At 33.2% G+C, this 22434-nt stretch overlaps 1 pseudogene; it reads left to right on the top strand.

The window, feature by feature from the left end:
- Nucleotides 1–17168: 17168 nt before the first annotated feature.
- On the top strand, nt 17169–17707 carry LOC143565987 (putative dynamin-related protein 4A; annotated as a pseudogene).
- The last annotated feature ends 4727 nt before the right edge of the window (nt 17708–22434 follow it).

The following is a 22434-nucleotide window of genomic DNA, read 5'->3' as shown; positions in this document are numbered from 1 at the left end:
CTTCACCACGGGATTTTAAAACCCGAGTAATATATTTGACCCGCCAAAATGATGATCACGTCACACGGGCCTCTTCACCACGTATACAACCCGAGTAATATATTTGGCTCGGCCGTGAATCACCATGCACACACACAACAATAAGCCTACATACATCATTCTTAGTCACGAGAAACTAAATATCATTACACAATCGTAGGCTATAAGGTACACATCCTCATACGTACATACATACCTCCATATATACATACATATATATATTCCTACATAAATATATATATATATATATCATCCCATACGGGAACTAAGTAGATAGGTCTACTCATATTCAATTACTACCAAGTCTGCTAACGTCCTCGAGTCTAGACCATCAATAGTGTATGTAACCTTAAGGACACAAGACCATGAACGAGTCTAAAATATCCTAAGGCATATAAAATAATTCAAATATAGCTTTCAAAATGCACCATCACGAGTGAGACCATGTAAAACTATTCAAATCATTGTAACGAGTAAAATCGTTTAAAATTGTACTTCGGTGTGTATGCTAGCCCAAAACGTAAAAGAGTAAAAAGGGCATCATGAACTCACCTGAATCAACCGAACACCTGCAATGAGCTAGGAAATCCCTAAGTGCACAATTACAAGCAAGGGCCTGTAAATTATACACAACGCGTTACTAAACTAGACTGTAAGAACACTCTAGCCTAATGGGCCGTTCAAGCCCAACAACTTGGCCCAAGGCCCAACACTTTGGCCCAAGGCCCAACACTTTAGCCCAAGGCCCAAAACTTGGCCCAAGGCCCAACAACTTGGCCCAAGGCCCAACACTTGGCCCATGGCCCAATGATAATCAAATCGGGTCGAATGCGCGCGAAATAAACCTTAAAACCATTTGTTAAACGAATCAGCCCCGAATGGACCAAATTCCATTTTAAATCTTTTCATTCATCAAGATATTGTCACCCGAGTTGATAGGGTTGACGGTTCCTTTTTACAACTCTTACTTTAACGTTTAAACGAAAATTCACGCACCGCCGACTCGATTGACGAAGCACTAACCCCAACAGCCCCGTGCATCAAAAATATAATTTTCCCATATCCCTTAAACTCCCCTAGGGCTGTACAAACTGATTCGGTCGGTCATCCGATCGTTTAACGCGTCAAACTCAACAATTGCCAATCCTACACCCGATAAACCCAAGTTTTCGAACTAAAATCGATTGACCGACCTAAACACCTCAATTGGCCATGAAATTTTAGTATATTGTAATTGACATACCTAAGAATATGACGGAGTACGAACTTCAATTATAACAGCCCCGAAAGATGCGAGAAAGGGCAGCCACCGGTTAAGCCTAAAACGAACTTATTGATCAATACGAATAAAACATGCAGATTTTAGCATGCAGAGATGTATTTTATTACATAGGAAGACCATGGAATTAAATTATTAAATTTTTACCAGTGTTACATAAATATCTTAAGTTTATAAAAATATTTTTATTATATTTTTCTAGTTGACACAAAAATCATAAAAATTCTTCTAACACAGAAAGGTATGTGAAGCTATTTCAGCTGCGCAACAAAATGGTTTTATTTTTATAAAATTCATTACCCAGCCAAATTAAACGATTCCAATTGGGTTTGGTTCCTAACTCAAAATATTAACTTCCAGAAGTGGAACCAACCAATTTAGACTTGTCGAAAAAAGGTTATGATGTCGGGAAGACAGACCAGAATCCGTCATCCCGCATCAGCTTTGACACTCGATTTTATAAATTCATAAAAACTATTCAAATCTCGTCCAAAAATTACGTATTATACCTTTCTGGAAACTAGACTCAAAGTAGAACATCATGGAATCAAGAATCGATCAAAAACAGTGGATTAACATCGCGTTACAGACCCTACAATAAACGTATACGAATATGTCAGCAAGCTGTTATCATCAAAACTCAATCTTAACGACCAATAAGCGCGTTCATATGATCAATTAAGGTGTAAAAGACATGGGGAATCATAAAACCGACCTTGAATTGAAGTTTTCACGGCTGAAACTTGGCTAGGCAGAAGAAAAACGAGCAGGGGGGGTCCAGGTCCGACGGCTGCAAATAGGTTTAGGGTTTGAGTTTTCTTTTGTTTTATGATATAAAATAGTTACATCCAAGTCCCTCCAAATTGAAGTATGTAGCAACTTGGGTGGAAATTTAAGTGAGAACGTTTACGAGGTTTGCAAGGAGCTCCCGGGAGAATGCCGGGTCAAGCCCGAAAGGTGTACATAACACTACAAGATTAAACATTTTGTCGGAAATTAACGGGCGTTACAAGTATATAGCTTGAGATCATTTAAAAAAATGTGTGAAAGTAAATTAAAATGGACTATAAATAATTAAGCATACTACACATTTCTATACTATATGTAATACATCATTGATAAGCAAATTAAAACACTTACTTTTTAAACAATTTACAACTTGTAATACATAAGATACAACTTATATAACATGTGAGATAAGAATAAACTTGTTCATTAGAAAATATGTTTAGAAATAGTTATAATATTGTCTACTAAACTTTTTTGTAAATTTAAAAAATAGTTATAACTTTGGACCTTTAATCTTTACCCATATATTCCTTTTAATTTTAATTGCAAACTAACTTCCCATCAAAGATTTTCCAACGACCGTAACTTTTTTCATACGTTAATATTTAAAAAAACTGCATCAAAAAAATGAGCTTTTTATTGTCTTTAATTTGGGTATGGCACTGCTATAGTTTTTTTCAATTAAAAAAATTAGCATGTTACGTATGGGCGTTCACTGTTCACTTTTAATGGTTACTAAGTTAAACCATGAGCCAAACCGTTGGTTCGATTTTTTGTCATTGAAAACCGAAAGTGAACCGTAGAAAATTTAAACTGGATCGTTACTAATCATTTGGTTTCACGCATTGAGTTTCAATATTAAGTTTACCGTCTGGTCCGATTTTATATGGCCGATTTTCGATATAATCTGTTAAGCAAACCGTTTGCTATAGTTTGAACATTCAAAAACCGGTTGACCAAAAGTGATGATTGGTTTAAAGGTTTTCAAGGTTTCAAAAGAACCGTGAACATCCATAACTGTTACATGATTACTAGAAGTTTTGCTCCCCGTCACATTGCGCAGGTACCCGTCTAGTGGTTTTATATGTATAGGAAACATCTAGGCAGTTAAAATATAATGTAAGGGTTACGGTCTGATCCGGGTTTTACAGCCGGTTTTCTGCATAAATCATAAACCAAACTGTTTATTACGATTTGGAATGATTGAAACCGACTGACTAAACGTTAATTTCAAAAAACGACTATGAGATCAAACTGATGGTTTTACGGTTTTAAACCAAACCGTAAACACTCTAACTATCACTAATAATAATAATAATAATTTACTATTTTAAAATTATGAATCACATTTGAGTTCCATCAAAAGAGAAGATTTACACAATTAACACGTGTACGATAGACACTAGCAAAAAGTAACTTACTTCGATGATGACTAGCTTTCTCCGTTTTACAAAATAACTTCGCCATTTTAAACAACCCAGGTGCATGATGCAGTGTATACTTTTGTAAAGATGCAATTATGATGGCAATTAAAGTGATTGACGTTTGTGGAAAATTAAAAGTAATGAAAGACTAATTTTAGAAGAAATTAGAAAAATTCTATTTAATAGTCATGAATGAAAGGAAAATTTAGAAGGGAATAATAAAAGTTATTGTAAGATTGATGTAATTAATATGCAATTGTACTTTCAATAAGAATATTCACATAATAAATGCTTCTTACATGTGTCCTTAGGACACATGTTAGAAAATCCCTAAAACAAAAGTAGAAAACATAAAATCCTTCAAATAATTTTTCACTTCTATAAATGAAATCTTGAATATATATGATGCAAAGTTTATTGTAACAGTCTTCAATTTCTTACGTACTCAGTTAACACTAAAAAGCCTCATAGAAGTTAAGCTCAAGGCATCTATCATATTACAACATTCAAATCACAAGACACAATAACAGATTTTATATATATATATATATATAGGAGAAGTATAGTTTGAAAACCCTTTTGAGTTAAGAAAATCAATGAAAACCCTATGTAACATCGTTTTTTTTGTTACATGTAATATATGTTGTTACTTTTAATACAAATCATCGAAAACATAAAAAAAATGTTTTGCTATTTTTTTTACATTTTTTTAGTAATTTTTATATGTGTTTTCAGGAGAGAGAAAATGTAAATAAACTTTTACATTTTTTATTAACTTTAATTGTGGACCACAAGATTTAAACTTTAATTAAAAACTTGTGGTTGAGAATGAGTTTTTAGAGTTTTCACAACTCAAGTAGGTTTTTATTTTAACCTAACCCTATATATATATATAGGGGATGGTTCATGCGATAAGTCAAGTTATAGTGAGAAGTATGGATCATGCGAGAAGTGATATTATAGCGAGAAGTACGAGAAGTCGATCTCAACCATTGATTATCTCTGATTTGTTCAATGCATTAATTCCTCTAATTACTCCTAAAATATTCTCCGTATTAATTCTTGTAGAAAGTTACAAATTTGAATTATCTACTACCAACATATAAAAAAATGTATATGTAGGTGAATTGTATTAAATTGATCACCTACACAAGTAACATAATAATCTACACATAGCTCATATTCAATTATACAAACTGTTAGTTATTTTTATTTTTATCAAAATGTAAATCGTATTTACCAACACAACTTATTTTCTCCTACACTAATTTTGTTTCTTTTATTTTTCACCAACACATAACTAATATTTACCTACACATATATTGTATTCACCTACACAGCTTGCTAGTTCATTTTATTTTCACTTACATATAAATAATATTCATCTACACATAACTCATATTTGCCAACACAATAAAGATAGATTATAAAATATTAAAATTATAAAAAAATACGATGTGTTCCTACATTGCAAATATTTTACAAGTTTAGGTTAATACTATTAATTGTATGTGATATCATGAACAAGGTTTGTTTGTGTAGGTTAATATAACATGAAGTAAATTTGTATATGTAGGTTATTATTGTGATTTGTGTAGGTTTATGTGCATGTATATAAATATTGTGATCTGTGTAGGTGATAACATGAACTAGTTTTTGTATGTGTAGGTTAATATTATGATTTGTGTAGGTATTTGTTTTTATGATGGTTAATATATTTATATTTTTTATAGTATGAGTATGATGGTTTTGTTTTATGAATTGTTTAAGATTAAATCAAATTAAAAAATAAAAATAGATGTATAATCATTTGTAACTTAACATTAAATAGTATTAATTACCAAAAGAACCTCCTAAACTTTTTACTAATATATTTCTACAATTAAATAATCCAAAATTAAAAATAAAACTTATGATTGGCCAGAATTTTTTCTCGCATTTCTCACACTAAAAATACTTCTGAAATAAATCCAATCCTATATATATATATATATATAGAGAGAGAGAGAGAGAGGATGGATCTTGCGAGAAGTGATTTTATAGCGAGAAGTGCGAGAAGTTAATCATAACCATTGATGATGATTGATCTATGGTCTACAATCAAAATAGTAATAGTGTAATTATGAGTTTCAACATCTTAATGAAAATTAATGGAGTTTCAAACAAAAACGGTATGTTGGTATTTTGCTTTGTAGATTCCACATTTGTAACTTACATTTCATTATTACATTCCTAAATTTTAACTACATCATCTCTCAAATAAAATATTCTAATAATTTAAGATCGCAAGAAGTTATCACAACCTGTAAAAAAAATCATATAATCTATATTACCAAAACTTTTTATTACCAAATAAATTTGTGGTTTCACCATACGTTTTCTAGTTTATACAAGCTAACACGTTCTTCAATATTCATAAAAAATGTTGACCAACAATATGTTAAAGTTACATTATTTAGGAATTAATTAGTTCATAATTAATTAATTAATTTACTAATTAAATTCATAATTTAAAAATGATTATGTTAAAAGTTACATATTATTTTGTTAGTGTATGTGGTATTTCAAATTGTGTATGTCTATTTTTTTCGTGTGTAGGTTCATTTATGTACTATGTAGGTTCATGTAGGTATTGTATTTGTGGTATTTTGAATTGTGTAAATGTAATTTTTATCGCGTAGGTTCATTTATGTAATATGTAAGTTCATATATGTACCTTGTAGGTGGTATTTCAAATAGTATAGTTCTAATTTTTATCGTGTGTAGGCTCATTTTTATACTTTGTAGGTTCATATATGTATTGTATATGTGTATTTTTGAATTATGTATGTGTATCTTTTATCACGTGTAGGTTCATTTAATTAATGTGTAGGTTCATATATGTACTGTGGAGGTGATACTTTGAATTGTGTATGTGTAATTTTTGTATCGTGTGTTGGTTCATTTATGTATTGTGTAGGTGGTGTTTTGAAGTGTGTATGTATAATTTATATAAAAATATTAAAATTAAAAATAAAATAAAAAAAGATGTAGATTTGTTTATTGATAAATTGTAAATAAAATGTAAATAGGTTTATGTGTAGGATATGTTGTATGACGTGTAAAATGTGTTGCTTAATGTGTAGGATATGTTTTATGATGTGAGGATATGTTATATGATGTGTAGGATATATTGTTAAGATTGATGTGTAGCATGTATTTTTATTGTGTAGGATATGTTGTATTATGTGTATAGGATATGTTATTAGCATTGACGTGTAGCGTGTATTTTTAATGTCTAGGGATAATTATTCGGAATAAGTTTTTCTTATTTTAATATAAAGAACTGAATTTGTGAAAAAAAATTTTGAAATAATAAAAAATTAACAATCAATATAATATAAAAAAAGATAAAAAGAAAATTATGTCTGAAACTCCTAACTTATTTATTAGTTACCAAAAACAAATTATGTAAACTTTACTAATATGCCCTAGTAATTAATTAAACATAAAATAAAAAGAAAATTATATGATTGACTAGAATGACTTCTCGCACTTCTTATAATAAGAATACTTCTAAAATGAACATAATCCTATATATATATATATATATATATATATATATATATATAATTAGCTCCAGAATGAAATTACCATCGTTATAAAGTTTTCGACGAGCGTATCATCGAGCAAAATCAAACACAAATTGTAAACCGTACAACTATATTATTCAGTTTTGGAGAAATCATTAAACCCTAATATTTTTTTAGTCGGATATGATTTAGGGAGAAACTTATTTTTGGCGTGGGATTTGATTTAGGAATGCAAGAAAAGTTACAAAGTTTGTTACGCTTTTTATGGAAACCAATTTTTTTTTTCAAATTATGGAATCTTGATTATTATCTTTTTAAATAAAAAGAAAAGGTTTTTAATGATTAAATAAGAAAAATGCCAAGTGGCACAAATATGACCCAAATAAGTGCCAAGTGACATAAAAAAGTTTTTGTTTATTATAATATAGATTAACATATAAATTAAAAAATTGTACCGAACATGCTAATTAAATAATGTAGTTATATACACAAGTAGTGTAATTAGTTGTTTTGTATACAATGTAATTACACTACTTATATATATAATTACATTATTTGATTCGCACATTTAGCACGCTAATTTAATTTATATTTTGTATTTGAGCCAAACCTATATATACATTTAACAAATATAATACCATTATTTAATCAACTAAAAACACTTACTTTTTTAAAATGGTACCATGTAGATTTCGTTTGATATATTTTTTTTTTGTTTTTTCAATTTCAAGCAAACTTCAGCTAGAGGAACACATGGAAATTTCTGTGTCGTTTGCATAATTTATTTTATTTTTTTAAGCTAAGTGATTTAAATAGAATATATATATAAAATGTCGTTAAACAGGTTGAAGAACTTTAATAATATTAAATAAATAGGAACTCTATTAATGTAATTACATAAATGGTTCCTCAGTTTAAAAAAAAAGTATATTGATCATTTTATTTAAAGTTAATGAACGTTATTCTTCAACCACAGAGTTGTTATAAATTTAAAATCTCATACCCTAAACATGTTACTTTTAAACCACTTAGACCATCTATGTAATTACTTTGTCTTTTAATTATATACATTCTTCATGGTTTCCCGAAATTTTCTTATGTCTTGATGTTTAGTTAGTTATTTAATTAATAAAAGAATACTTTGATTAAAATATTTTGTTAAAGCAAAATATTAAATTATTACTTTTATTACATATCAGAGTAACTAAACTTTACATTTACTAGGCAACTAATAACGAAAACAATAAGACTATAAGAGTCACCAAAACAAGAAAATGTGTTGTTATAAACGATATAAGCCCAACAACTACGTTAAGTGGCAAGCTACCAATTGCCATCAATCCATCATGTTCCAGGAAAGAAGTTCAAAATAACAGAAACCCACCCAGAAAGAGTTCAGGGGTAAAAAGAGAAAAGAAATTAAGAGTGATGACGAACCAAAAAGTTAAATGGAAGCCTTCTCCGAATATCAGAGCCAGGTTTCGATCCTGGGACCTGTGGGTTATGGGCGCGCCACTCTGATTTATATTACAATTTTTGATTTCAATATAAATAATTACGTGTAAGTAGAAAATCACCCAATGACCTACACCTACCAAATAACTGGTATCGCTACATATTGGAACATATTATTAAAGTTCAATCGTGTTTCTCTAAATAACAATTGACTGATTTTATCATGACACTTCGAAAACTTAATTGCTAATAAATGATTTTTTTTTAAACCCATTCAAAGTGATTAAAGTTTGTCACTTGTTATTGAACCCAAAGTACGTGACTCATTCTCGTGAACACTTCCAAGAGGACAAGGGCTCAACTCCAAGCATGTATACATTAGATCTTCTAGTTAACCAACTGGTCAATGCAACACAACTACAATCGGTTTCACAAAGCCAATTTTGGATGGATACTTTCGGTGTCGATCCTTTTATGCCGATATTGCCGGTTAAACCGAGCAACTCGATACCCTTACCCGAGAACGACATGATCACCCAAAAAGTCTAATACATGACTATAAACACACAACTTAGATCTTTTTAGATTTGCGTATTTTTAAAAACCAAAAAGGCAACGCCTATTTTATATTTTATGAAGAATTTTAATGCAGTTGCTTACTTTAAAAATTTTCTTTTATTAGTTAGTTTACATTTGTAGCTATTTTTAAATATATTCATAAATGTAACTTTTTAATATATACAGCATATTCTAAATAATAGGCTAGTTTATAACCACAAGTCTACTCGAGCTTGATTACTGATGTTCGGGCTAGCACTCAAACTTAAGCTTGATTAAAGCTCAATTTGATTCGAGTGTTTAACGAGCCCATCTCGAGTCACTTGTCTTAGTTACATTAATGGTTGAAATTAGTTTGTATGAAAACTCATCCATGAAAAAGCGAGAATCATTTCCCTTTGTAACATTCCTCAATTTTCGAACTCGAAAACCTGGCCCGTTTAAATTTTTGTTTATTCAAATCCTTGTTTTTAATAAAAATGACGTTTTTTTATTTAGTTGTTGCGCGTCGCTCGTAGTTTCATTAATCGTAAACGGATACTAAAAAGTACCATCTATGTAGCATTTCCAATGTTTGTTACTATTAGTATCATTATTTCATTTGTATCAAGACATCGAGTTCGTTAACGTCAGATAAAGTTTATTATAGGTTAGAAAAAAAAAGTAAGTAAATAATTAAACTAACTCTTATTCTAGTTTTATAAAAGCGAAGGGGCCTTGTTGTAATTAAATAAAGTACAAGGTGTAAAGAGAAATATTTATAAAAGAAAAAAAGTCATCATCCTCGTATTTTCCTGGTTACCATTTTCCGACGACGCGGTTCGGATTCCGGTGAGCATTAAACATCAAATTAACAATCGATCAATCAAATTAACTTCCCGTGTTGACTTGAAACTGTTACCCGAGCATTTCGCCGCCATTATGAAAATTTAATTCGGGTTTTAAAGCCTTCATTTAATCCGGACACCATTCCGCTATTTCCGACGACATGGTTTAATCTAAACTAGGTTATTGACTCGTGTATTACACTTGCAGAAATATAAAAAACCGTCCAAGTAAACGTATATATAGTTTCAAACGATAACATTTTTTTAATATGTATTTTAAGACAGCAATGTAATTTAAAATTGTAAGTCATATTCAAACGAAAACATAATATTGAAAGACATGGACTTACAAAAAATGACATTACATAGTAGAATGTTTACAAACAAAATTTTAAACTTTAAAACATAAACTTCAAAAGTTACAAATTTTTACTTTTAAACAATATTTTTTATTTTGTTTGCAACTTTCTCTTGCTTATCTAAAATAAGTATTTATTTTTTTGTTCATCTCTACTCTTCACTCTTGATAAATCTACATAAAGTTGACCATGTGTAAAATGGGTCTTTTAAGTATGTCAACTCTTGCTAGAGATTGGCCTAGACTTTTGTTGATGATCATTGCAAAACCAAACTACAACAGGAAACTGTCTTTTCTAAAACTTAAACACAAGTTTTTTTATCTGAAGGTGTCAATTGTATATATATATATATATATGCTTATATATTTGGACAATTTGTAAATTTTGTATTTGTGTCAAGTTATTTTAAATAAATGCTATGTTTGTCCTTAACTCACATATAAAAATGCATTTTAATAATCACAAAATCAATATATAATTCATTTTAGTGAACATAATACCAGCTTCAAAAAAAAAAAAGATTATATAAAATGGCTCCTTATTTTGTTTCATTCACTTAAACATTTTCAAATTTTCATAAAATAGATCGTTTTAATTTGAATAATTAATTTGTTATGAAAAATAATTCTATATATTTATTTAATTTGCGTGATATAACAATATTCATAAATTATATCGTTTTACCTCGAATAATTAATTTGTTGTAAAAATTAATCCTATATATTTTATTTTATTTAATTAATGTGTAACAACAATATGTGTTAAAAATTCATTTTATGGAATTATAAATTTTTTAAAATAATTTCTATTTAAACCATCATAAATATATTATGCCAAATAAATTAATGTGGCTATTTTATATATTTAATATTAATGTTAGTGGAATCTGGAAGAGATGATGGTTTTAATGACCCAAACTTTTTTACTAAAAAAAATAGACATATTAAATTTTGACCAGTTTAAAAAAATGTAAACAAAATATGATACACAATAAAATTATCATATATTATTAATAGAACTACCTTTTATATTACAATGCTACTTAAAATTACATATTACATGGAAAAATTAATCAACACATTATAAGCAGTAACATGCACAAAATTGTCACCTCTACGACAAAGGATGACCAACTTGCAGTCATGTTGCCAAATATTATCGCCGAAGATTTATGTATATCCACAAAATCCTGTCGAATTTAACCAATCAAAAAAGAAAGATGAAACTATAATATTATTATGATGACGTACCGACTCAAAAAATCACAAAATACAAATAGCTCTATGAAAGGATCAACTTAAAAGAAATTATCAATAGTTCAATTGTAATATGTCTTTTCTTGTAAATAAATTCTCAATACTTTTGTGAAACGATCACCTAATCCAAATCATTGGATACAACAACATAGCCAAGCCCATTACTAACTATCTTAGCCACATATGGCGTCTCAAATTTGTAATTTATAATATGAGCCTTACCTGATAAGAAAGCCCGAATGCAAACGAAATGTGTTACGACTTCTATACCCTTGGTCTATATTATGTAATTGATACACACCAAAACCGACCCATCATATCCTACTCATTAAATAAAGTTAGCTCTTTTGACTTATTTTGATTTAATAGTTTTTTAAACAACTCGTTTCGATCCGAACTCATTATGATCATTATTACCCATTTTGACCTCAATCTAATTTGGCCTGTTACTTCATCCAACTCGACCTGCTTGATTAAAATAACATAAAAATCAAGAATGCATCATTAATAAATTTGCCTTTTAAGTTTATACTACAATCTAAAACAACTGGTTTTGACCCAAATTCGTTATCTTGGGAATTTCCGTCCATGGGAATTCTTAATTTGCCATTTATTGTATATACTTTTCTTTTTGATCTCCAAATTTTAAATTTGATTTTGCAGCATAAGTGCGCATGTTTATTGTATGATAATTTACCAACAAAAGGAGCAAGAATAGAACAATTTATGGGAGCACGAGTGACTCACCAGTGGAGAATAGCAATTTATCATCTTCTACATCTAAAGCTTCAATTGCGAAGAAAAATTAGCAAATGATAAGAAAAGTAGTTCAATTTTAATTTAAAATTCATTTGCAAATGCAGTTAATTCAATATGTGCAGATACCAAACAAAAATGTTATTAACAGAAAAGCTCAAACTTTAGGCAAATTTAATGCAAAAGTATATAGAGAGGAAAGATTATGATTACCTCCAGATAATAAACAATAACTTCTGTTTATATCAGTCCAACCAACAATTCCAATTTGTTGATTCTAAACTCTTCAAAAGCACCAAGAAATTGATAGCATTGTAGACACGAAGCATGTTAAATTGAGGGAAAGATATACATTCAAATTAAATAATTTGAAAATTGTGTGATTCGCAAACAGTGAGTTTGAGAGAAATGATGAAAATTAGGGTTATGAAACGTATACGGGTTCATAATTGGTTGTCTAGGAGAAAACGCATTCAATTAAATGATTATTATGATTTTAATTTTGAATTATTTTATTAGTAACAAATTCTATGAGGACTTATTATTTTTGGAATATAGTAAAATCAACAAATAGGAATGAGCCAAAAAGAATGTCTTTAATAGTATTTATTATATAGATTAAATGATTATTATGATTTTAATTTTGAATTATTTTATTAGTAACAAATTCTATAATAACTTATTATTTTTAGAATATAGTAAAATCAACCAATAAGAATAAGTCAAAATAAATTTCTTTAATAATATATATAGATATAGACTAGGAAACAAATCAATCTCCAAACTTGCCAAATGATTTGTACGTGCAAACCGAGAATCGCGCGACCTTAATTACACGACTAAAGACTGATATTGTTTCCTATTCGAGACCGGCATTCACGGAGTTGCCATATATTGTTTTTGCGTTATAAATTCGTATAAAAGTCGATGCCTCACCTCGTATTCGAGCACACGACATCACATAACTTTTTCTTCACTCAATCCTGCCTCCTCTGCAGATCGTCTAATGGAGCGCCGTTATAAGTAAGTTTTATACCGTTCAAATCTTTTATGCTTTCCAATGAAAAGCCTTAAGCTTTCGATTTAAACCGGTAACCGTAAACGTTAATTTAGTCTTGGAATTGGGACGGTCATATGGTTGCTTAAGCGTCTCCGGCTGAGCATGAGCATGAGCATGAGCATGATGACGTTTATTATTATTATTATTCCATGTCTACTGAGCTCATAACCCTTCTCTATTTATTTTATTAAATTTGAGTTTGATAAGAAAATAATACTGCCAATTCAACTAACTGGTCACAATTCATAATTATTGTTAGTGTTTGACATATAAAAATTGACTTAATTCTTCTTTTCATTTTTTTAAATATAAACTAAATATTTATGTTAATGACGAGCATGTGCTCTGCTTGAAATTTCAAATTGTCACCATGATTTACAAGTTAAAATGTAATAAGGTCTCTTACGAATGTTATATATATATATATTAAAGTTATTGATACAAGTATGGTTAGTAACAAACGTTGATGATCATTACTTGAAAGTATTTTAAAAGAGAGAGGTTGTAAATATTGTTTTAAGAGTAAGATTATAGTCGAACGTCAAAAGCGAATTATATTCTAAATTGGGATAATAATAATTATAGGTTCCACATTGTTTACTTTTATGCAAGGATCTTATTCTGGTTATTGTTTACTCGTCAAATTAAGGATCACAAGCCCAACCGAACCAAATCCGTTCACTCGCTTATTTCACCTTCCGCTCATACTCGTACACCTACGCTATCATGTGGAGTTTACATACCTCCTTTTTCATCTTTTATATATTTTGGGAGTAGCATGTATACCTTATTCACTTTTCTCATGTTTTATTACCTCATCTATTCAAAACACAATTCAGAATATGTTTATGTGTGTTTATTGCATGATCTATGATTATTCTCTATGTCCTCAAATGTTTATTTTATGTTTGATGGTTGGTATATCATCCTCAACTATTCTCATTTAGTATGATCATACATTTACCCAAGTACATTGCTTTTGTATCAATAGGAACGGGTCCACATCTATTTAGTTGTTTACATTTTCATAAGAATTGTAATCCTCACCATATACATATGAATTGTGATTTACTTATCTATGTATAAAACAAAACTTATGTATTCTCACCAACCTTCGTGTTGACAAACTCTTTTTTATACATGCTGTAGTTTCAAGTATTTGATGTCAGTGGCGGATCCAAGAATTTTTTTCAGGTGGTGCACTACTTATAGATGCTTCAATTTCAAAAAGTCGGACATAAAAAAATTCCGGGTCGGTTTGGGGTTCAGGTCGGTTCGATGGTTCGGACAAAGTTCATTACACATAAAAATATGATAAAATAATAAAAGAGGCACCGTCTTTAGAAATTAAAAAACACATAGTAGAAATACAATAGTGTTACGAGTTAAAAAAAAAAAAAACACTTATAGTTGTTCCCTACGCGTCTTCATCTTTTGAAATCATTGCATTACAAACTAACATATTAAATACTAAGAAACTAACAAAAACTATCAAACTAACAAATTAAAACTAAATTTAACAAATAAATTAAAAACTAACAACAATAAAAAACAATTAACAAGAACAAGTAATTAATTAGCATTTAACAAATGAATGTGAACATACCTTTAAAGTGGGAAGATTCGAGCTTTGTAGAAGGCTGAAGGCAGAGCCGTAGGGCTCTCTGGAGTGTGGATGGCCGGAAAAAGAGAGCGCCGGTGGTAGGCGGCGGGCGGACTGTTGGAGAACAGGTTAGCGGCTGTATGTGTGTGCGTGACTCTTGAGAGAATGAGAGGCAGCGACTGCTGTGGTTATGTGGTAAAAGTTAAAACCCTAATATGATATTGATATAACATAATAAGGCTTGATTAAAAAAAACAACAGTTCAAAAATAACGCAGCAAGTCCGGATCGAACTCGGGACCTCACCTATACAAAACCAACTCTTTACCAGCAAACCGGCGTGTATACTTGAGACTAGAGTGGTTCCTTCCAAATTTATAAGGTGGTTCCTATGATATTTTCTATATAAAAGTACACTATTATTTCGAAACTCGGGTGGTTCTGGGGAACCACCCCTTTTGTATATAAATCCGCCCCTGTTTGATGTATTCAAGATCGAAAATAGTTAGTTGATCTTAGGACATTTATTCAAATTACATGTTATGATGTATTAGTTCTACTTATTGACATTGTGTCCTTGTTTAATGTTAATGAAATTAAATAATTATTGTTGCTTTAATTAGTGTCTTTTGAGCTACCGTCCAATTACGTTACGCCCCGGCATGTTCCGCTACCTTTGGTCGGGGTGTGATATCCTTCCCTCCCACAACCTGAACCCCAACATGCAATATGTCTAAGGGGGTGTTTGGGATTGCTTATTTTCACAAACTTATAACTTATTACCTTTTTGAAAAGTAATAAGGTGTTTGGGATTGCTTATATTGTGAGAGGAAAAGTTCCATAAGTTACACTTTTGTTACTTATTAACTTAATGAAAAGTTATAAGGAGGTAAAATAAGGAATCCCAAACACCCCCTAAGTGTTATGATGTGAATGAGGGCGCCAACCTCGATCTAGCTTAGCCAACCCTGGTGCTGCATCAGGAGAAGGTTGCGCCAAAGCAAGCAACCACTACAATCCAATCCATGCCATCCAAGTGGAGAAGAGGGTGTCATCCTTCTATTACACAACACTCGGTCTAACAACCATTAAGTGTTTTCTGTCTTCTCTTTCACGATTAACAAACTAAACTACTTAATTTTAATATTGATGATTTGTGTTATTAACATTAATTAATATAGGTAGATTCACAACTTAAGATCAATGGAATTCATGATGTTAGGTTAGTACAGCTGCTATATATGCTTGTATTAACTTATATTATTTCAAGATCCTAGAACTATAGCTATGTACTCCTCATCTGCCCGTTTGATCATCATTTTCTTTTAAGGTTTTGCTCATTTTATAATTCAATTCCGTAACACTGCATTCTCGGGTTTAAAATACAAAGAAAAGAAATGATAAGATTGGATAGGGGAAGAAAGGAAAAGAAATTATATATTTAAAAGACATTCTCGAGTTAAAATAAAAGAATAGAAAAGAAAGTGTTAATTACATTCTTGAGTTAGATAGGAATGAAAAGATAGGAAAAAAAATTTGTAACTTTACAATCATGTCCTTATTATTGAGTTAGATATAAAGAAAAAAATATGATAAATTAGTAATATTATACATGACTATAAACTTTTCTTCCGAATCAGACCATATTTGACTGGAAAGTTTTAGAGGAAAAAAACCATAACTTTTCTTTTCATTCTCTTTCTTTTCTTTTAATAAAAAAACTCAAGAATGAAAAAAGAAAATTTTTTTATCTTTTATTTTCCAAACTCTTAAATAAAAAACTCAAGAATGTAATGTAAGTTTAACAACTTTGTTAAATCTCTCACAAACTTGAATTAAGTATTTAACGGAATTAATTGTTAACCTTGATTCTTAAGTAGCTTAATAACAATTAACATAACAAAACATACCTATACCAACCGAATTCCTATCGCGTTCATTTGTAAGGGTTTAATAGCACCTAGTTGATGTTAATTTGCATATTTACCAGATTAAAAGATATACATAAACATAACATTCTCCTAATTGTTCTTCTTTCTATTATCCAAACACTTTAAACAATATAATTTTATGACTTTATACTAATTGAACTCGTCTCTATCTCGAAACTTTTTCTCTAGTCAGTTTTTTCGCTCTTAATAATCGTTCCTTGTACCATATTATCAACCAATTAGTTCCGGCAGCTAACAACAATGGCAATCGACGATCACAACCACCTGCCTCTTGTTGCATCATACAATGACAAGATACGTCCCATCCTTGACGCCGTGGACAAGCTCCGCCGCCTCAACGTCACCCAAGAAGGCATTCCACTCCCCACCATCGTCGTCGTCGGAGACCAGTCCTCCGGCAAGTCTAGTGTTCTAGAGTCACTCGCCGGCATAAGTCTGCCACGTGGACAGGATATCTGCACAAGGGTACCACTTGTAATGAGGCTTCAACACCATCCGAATCCTGTGCCCGAGTTTCGTCTCGAGTTTCAGAAGAAAACTATTGAGATCTGTGAAGAAGGACAGATATCTGAAGCCATTAGTAAGGCTACCGTGGAGATTGCTGGTGGTTCTAAAGGTATATCGAATGTTCCGTTGACTTTGGTGGTTAAGAAGAATGGTGTTCCGGATCTTACCATGGTTGATTGCCTGGAATCACCCGAGTCCCAATCGGTGATCAACCCAAAGACATTTACGAACAAATTTCAGGTACAATGAATCATACTAAATGCATGTGTTAATATTATGCAAAGGATTTAGTTAGTTCTTATATGATATTTGCTTATGCATGTTTCAAGGTATCATAATTGAAGAAACACTAAGTGACCCCGGGCAGATTACGGATAATCTGGGGGTTAAATAGATGTTTCCCACGAGGGGTTAGATCCGGCGAAGATGGTTCTTCTGATAACCTGCAAAACAGACACCGTGAGCTCGTCACTGAGAAGGGGGGGTACCTCTTTGTGACCACCCTCCGGCGTGAGAATCAGACTAGATTGCTCTTGAATATAAGTGTATATTAAGAGAATGACTAGAGCAGATATCAGGTAATATATCAAGATATGAGATATGAGATAAGATGATACCATTCCAAGGTGTTGGAGTATTTATAGCCGAAGGTAGGTTTCCAAGCAGGTACAGCCGGCTGAATAGTGTTCCTGTTCTGCCAACTGTGGGCTACGCACATGTCATGCTGGTGGTTGGTGGGTAGGCAGCGGCTGATAGTGACCAAGCTGTACCTGCTGCACCTGTTGTGTCAGCTGAAGAAGAAGTAGACCTTGACGCTGCTTTTGGCGGCCAAGGATTTTTTGACATGGACCAAGTTGATCTTCAAGAAAATATACAGGTCGGTTCCACAGAGTACGGGAGTATATGTTACTAGAGCAGCTACGACGGTGGCTGACTCAGATTTTGATGCTGTAATGGATGAGGCAAGACGTATGATGGTGACTCAAGAGAGGACGTATGGGAAGAGAAAGAGGACAGATGACGACAGTGAGTCAGAAGAAGAAGAAGAAGACATTCATAAGTTGATCAGACGTTCAAGAAGGGACAGGACAGGTGCAGGTATGGGAGCAGGTGAGAGTTCAAGAGTAGTACGTTTCGCTCCACCCGCACTGTCCGGTATGTCGATTGTCCCTACATCAGTACAAGTTACAAGTTTAAGCGCCGCGGATGTTCCCGTGGTGGCTACATCATCTTCTTTCGGCATCCCACTCACTACTTTCCAGCTGACGACTCCGGAGATTGTGTCTTTACCACCTCCAACTCTTACTCCTTCAGAGGTGGTTGCTCAATTTGTTGAGTCGACAGTCGTTGCAACTGCAGGGTTATCAGGTATGATACCACCTGCGGTTACGCCTGCTTCTGATGTCCCGGTTACATTTGAAATCCCTCCTCAGTACACTCAAGATATATCACATATGAGGTTCGATTTCGATGCAACCCTATCAGACTCGGAAAGAATAGCTGCACTTGAACCGGTCGTGGCAGAACAATCAAGGGTGAATCTTATCCAGACCCAGGCTATTCAGCGCCTAGTAACAGAGAATCAGCTGCAGTCGTCCCTACTGGTTGAACATGGAAAAATTATAGATGCTATGAAGGAGTTCTAGGCATCTCAGGGGGAGACGAGCTGTAAAGGCGACGAGCTCAGGACAAAGAAGAAGAATGACAGAGACGATGATCCCAATGCATCGAAAGGTGCAGGTGGTGAGTTGCCAAGAACTACTCAAGCTCTTGGGACTTCCACAGCTCAGGGGGAGTCTGCAGGTGCAGCTGGCGGTTCTGGTGGTGATGAGGTGGTGATGGTAGATGACGAGGAGATGGGAGATGATGTGATCGATGCCTTGAAGGAGTTGGATGATGATATGTTGGATGATGAATTTATGTGTCAAGATGATGTTCTACCAGTCGAAGAGATTGAAAAGATTGGTGCAGAAATTGTGATATAAGATGATGTTGAAGAAGGTGAAATAGTTGAGGAGAATGTTGAACACGAGATCCCTGAAGTTGAAAAGTCAGATGTATGTCAAGATACAGTAGATGATGATACAGAATGGGAGGAGCAGCCTAGATGGAAGGAAGGCTATGCTCATTGGTTTATCAAAACTAAGAAGCCTGCTGTTCCAACCATGTTCAAGAAAAGTTATAATATCAAAGGCTATGCTGAATCAAAGAAAGGAATTATCCGTTGGCTATATGATGAACAGTTAAAAGTGTTCGTGGTGAAAAGATATGATGGGATCCAATACTTTAAGAGGACGTTGAGATCTCTCAATACATTGCCTGAATGTGAGGTGAAGGATTTGGCTAGATTGGGGTTGATTAATAGAAGCGACAACAACATGGCCAGAGTTATTGGGAAGATCGTGTGGAAAGAAAGTATTAAAGAAAAGAAGTTTGAGTTATTAAAGCCACAGAAGGGAAAGCTAGTGGAAGATAAGGAAAGAGGAATGAGAGCAGATGGCAAGCCATGAATGGTAATGAAGTACAAACCGATTCGATGCATGAAAGAGGTTCCAATGAAGACTATGCCTCAAGATGTGTTGAAAGATCTTAAATGGTGGTATGTTGATTGCCAGACTGCTGAAGCCGTGATGGAAGACGAAGACGAACAAGAAGTGCTAAGAGTGTATGATCCGATGCATCTTGTTAATTTATCGAAAGCTGATATGCAGGTGTTAAATGAAAAGAAGATATTTTATATTCCTGCTTGGAAAGACGAAGCGAGGAAATATCAGCGAGTAGTCACGGTATGCGTGAGAGAAGGAGTACATGCATGAAGACCAAGAGATTGAAGATTACAAGACAAGTGCTTAAAGATAAAGACATGAAGCTACTGCCAAGGGGGAGTCTGTTGGTGCATAATGTCAGTAGTTCATAGTCTAGTGTCTGTAATCGAGTCTGTAATGATTAATTATGTTTTATATGTCTTAAGCGAAGTTACTAACAAGTTCGCTGTTTAGGCGAACTTGTTAGTCAAGCGAAGTTATGGACAACTTCGCCTGAACATGCCAGGCGAAGTTGTCGTGTATTTATATAGGTTACGGCTTAGCTTAGAAAAGGAGTTCGTGTGATCATTATCGAAGTTACGAGAGCTGTAACGTGAGGACGAGAGTTCGTGTCTGTAATAGTGATATTGTATCACGTGTCTTGGTTATAATATAACGTGTTTGTTTATCGTATCGTGTTTGATCTATTCGTGTCTTCTACGCTCGTAACGACCTATGCAGGGATTCCGCACCTACGTAGATCGAGATATCTCGTGTTGATCCATCCAGGGAACCTACAATTGGTATCAGAGCTTCGGCTCGATTGTGTGGTTCGGGATATTCACGCGGGTGTAGAAATCGTCCCGTTTCGACTATTCGCGGGACGTGTTTTCTGTGTTTTTGTGTCATTCTTACCTCCTACCATCTTATTTAACCCTTTACACCGTCAAAAACCTCGAAAAGCCCAGAAATCAGATCTGCAGAAACTTAGGTGTTCATCAGGCGAAGTTGCCGTCACTGTTCGTAGGGTTTCGGCGAAGATATAAGGTTAAGCGAAGTTATCCACAACTTCGCCTACCTTCTCAAGTTCGCCTAACTCAAGCGAAGTTCTCTACAACCTCGCCTACTTCCTAAGTTCGCTTACCCAAAGCGAAGTTACACTCAACTTCGCCAAGTCACGCGAATTTAAGAAAGATCCAGCGAAGTTAAGTCTAAGCGAAGTTTTCCGTAACTTCACCTACAGTACTTTTCAGAAGAATTTAAGAAAGATCCAGCGAAGTTAAGTCTAAGTGAAGTTATCCGTAACTTCGCTTACAGTACTTTTCAGAAGAAATTTTTTGTTTTTCGGGTTTCTTAGTTTTTGAGAAAGATGTCGTAAATTAACATCTCAGAGTTAGTTAAGATGGAAGTAGAAGCAGGGTCAGCTACTAAGGCCCCAAAGTTGCTGAAGGGAACCGATTTCATTGCATGGAAGGATCGGTTCGAACAATATGTCAAGTACCAGGATGCGAAAATGTGGGTATGCATCCAGAATGGTTATATTCCACCAACTATGGAGTACGAAGGTCGTGATCAGATCAAGAAGTACAGCAAAATGGAAGATGAAGAGAAAAAGATGTATGAGGCCGAGAGCAAGGCTCATGCTGCTATCACTATGGCTCTTCCACAAGAGATCCTTCATACGTTTAGAAAGTACAAGACAGCAAGAGAGCTTTGGGAAGCTCTTGAGAACCGGTTTGAAGGAAATGTGGGAATCCGTGCTTCGAAGATCAAATTGCTCAAAACCCAGTTCTCAGTCTTCAAATATTTGAAGAATGAATCTCTAGATGATATCATCACCCGATATTATCATCTGATGACTGAACTGAGCAACTATTCAATTTCTTACCGAGAAGAAGAGATAGTTGAGAAGCTTCTTGATGCTCTCCCACCAAAATGGGAGATGTACACGGTACTGATGAGGGAAGACAAAGACTTTCCCCAATATGATCTGGAAACGGCAGTCAACAAGCTCCGAACCTTTGAGCTTAACATGGTTAGAAAGGAGACACCTACGAATCAGGTTCAAGATCCAGGTATGTATGGTGCTAAAGTCAACTCTAGTTCAGGTTCGAAGACTGAATCAGCTGCCTACTACTCGAAGGGAGAGTCGGGTGCCAACTCATCACATGAGGGGCATGTGTCAGTCAACACGAATGGTGATGTTTGCTTTGTAGCAGGTGGATCTAGTGCTTCTAAACCGCAAGCAAGCAAGAGTGGTTGCTCTCCAAGTATTCCTAGCAACAACTACTCTAAGATGCCTATGAGTGTCAAATCTGCTGAAGAGCAGTTTGCTCTCTATGCTTCTTTTATTGCTTCCTATGAGAACTACATTCAGGGGAAGATTGTTGATCCAGCTATGTTGGATGAAGACTATGACCAGATTGATGCTGATGATCTGGAAGAAATGGATCTGCAATGGCAGATGGCTATGA

Source organism: Bidens hawaiensis, unplaced genomic scaffold (genome assembly GCF_021521415.1).
Source record: "Bidens hawaiensis isolate Kalapana, Puna unplaced genomic scaffold, B.hawaiensis_p1.1 tig00022670_1, whole genome shotgun sequence".
In the NCBI taxonomy this organism is placed as follows: Eukaryota; Viridiplantae; Streptophyta; class Magnoliopsida; order Asterales; family Asteraceae; genus Bidens; species Bidens hawaiensis.
The sequence above is the reverse complement of the archived record's forward strand: the minus strand, read 5'-3'. Positions and strand labels throughout refer to the sequence as shown.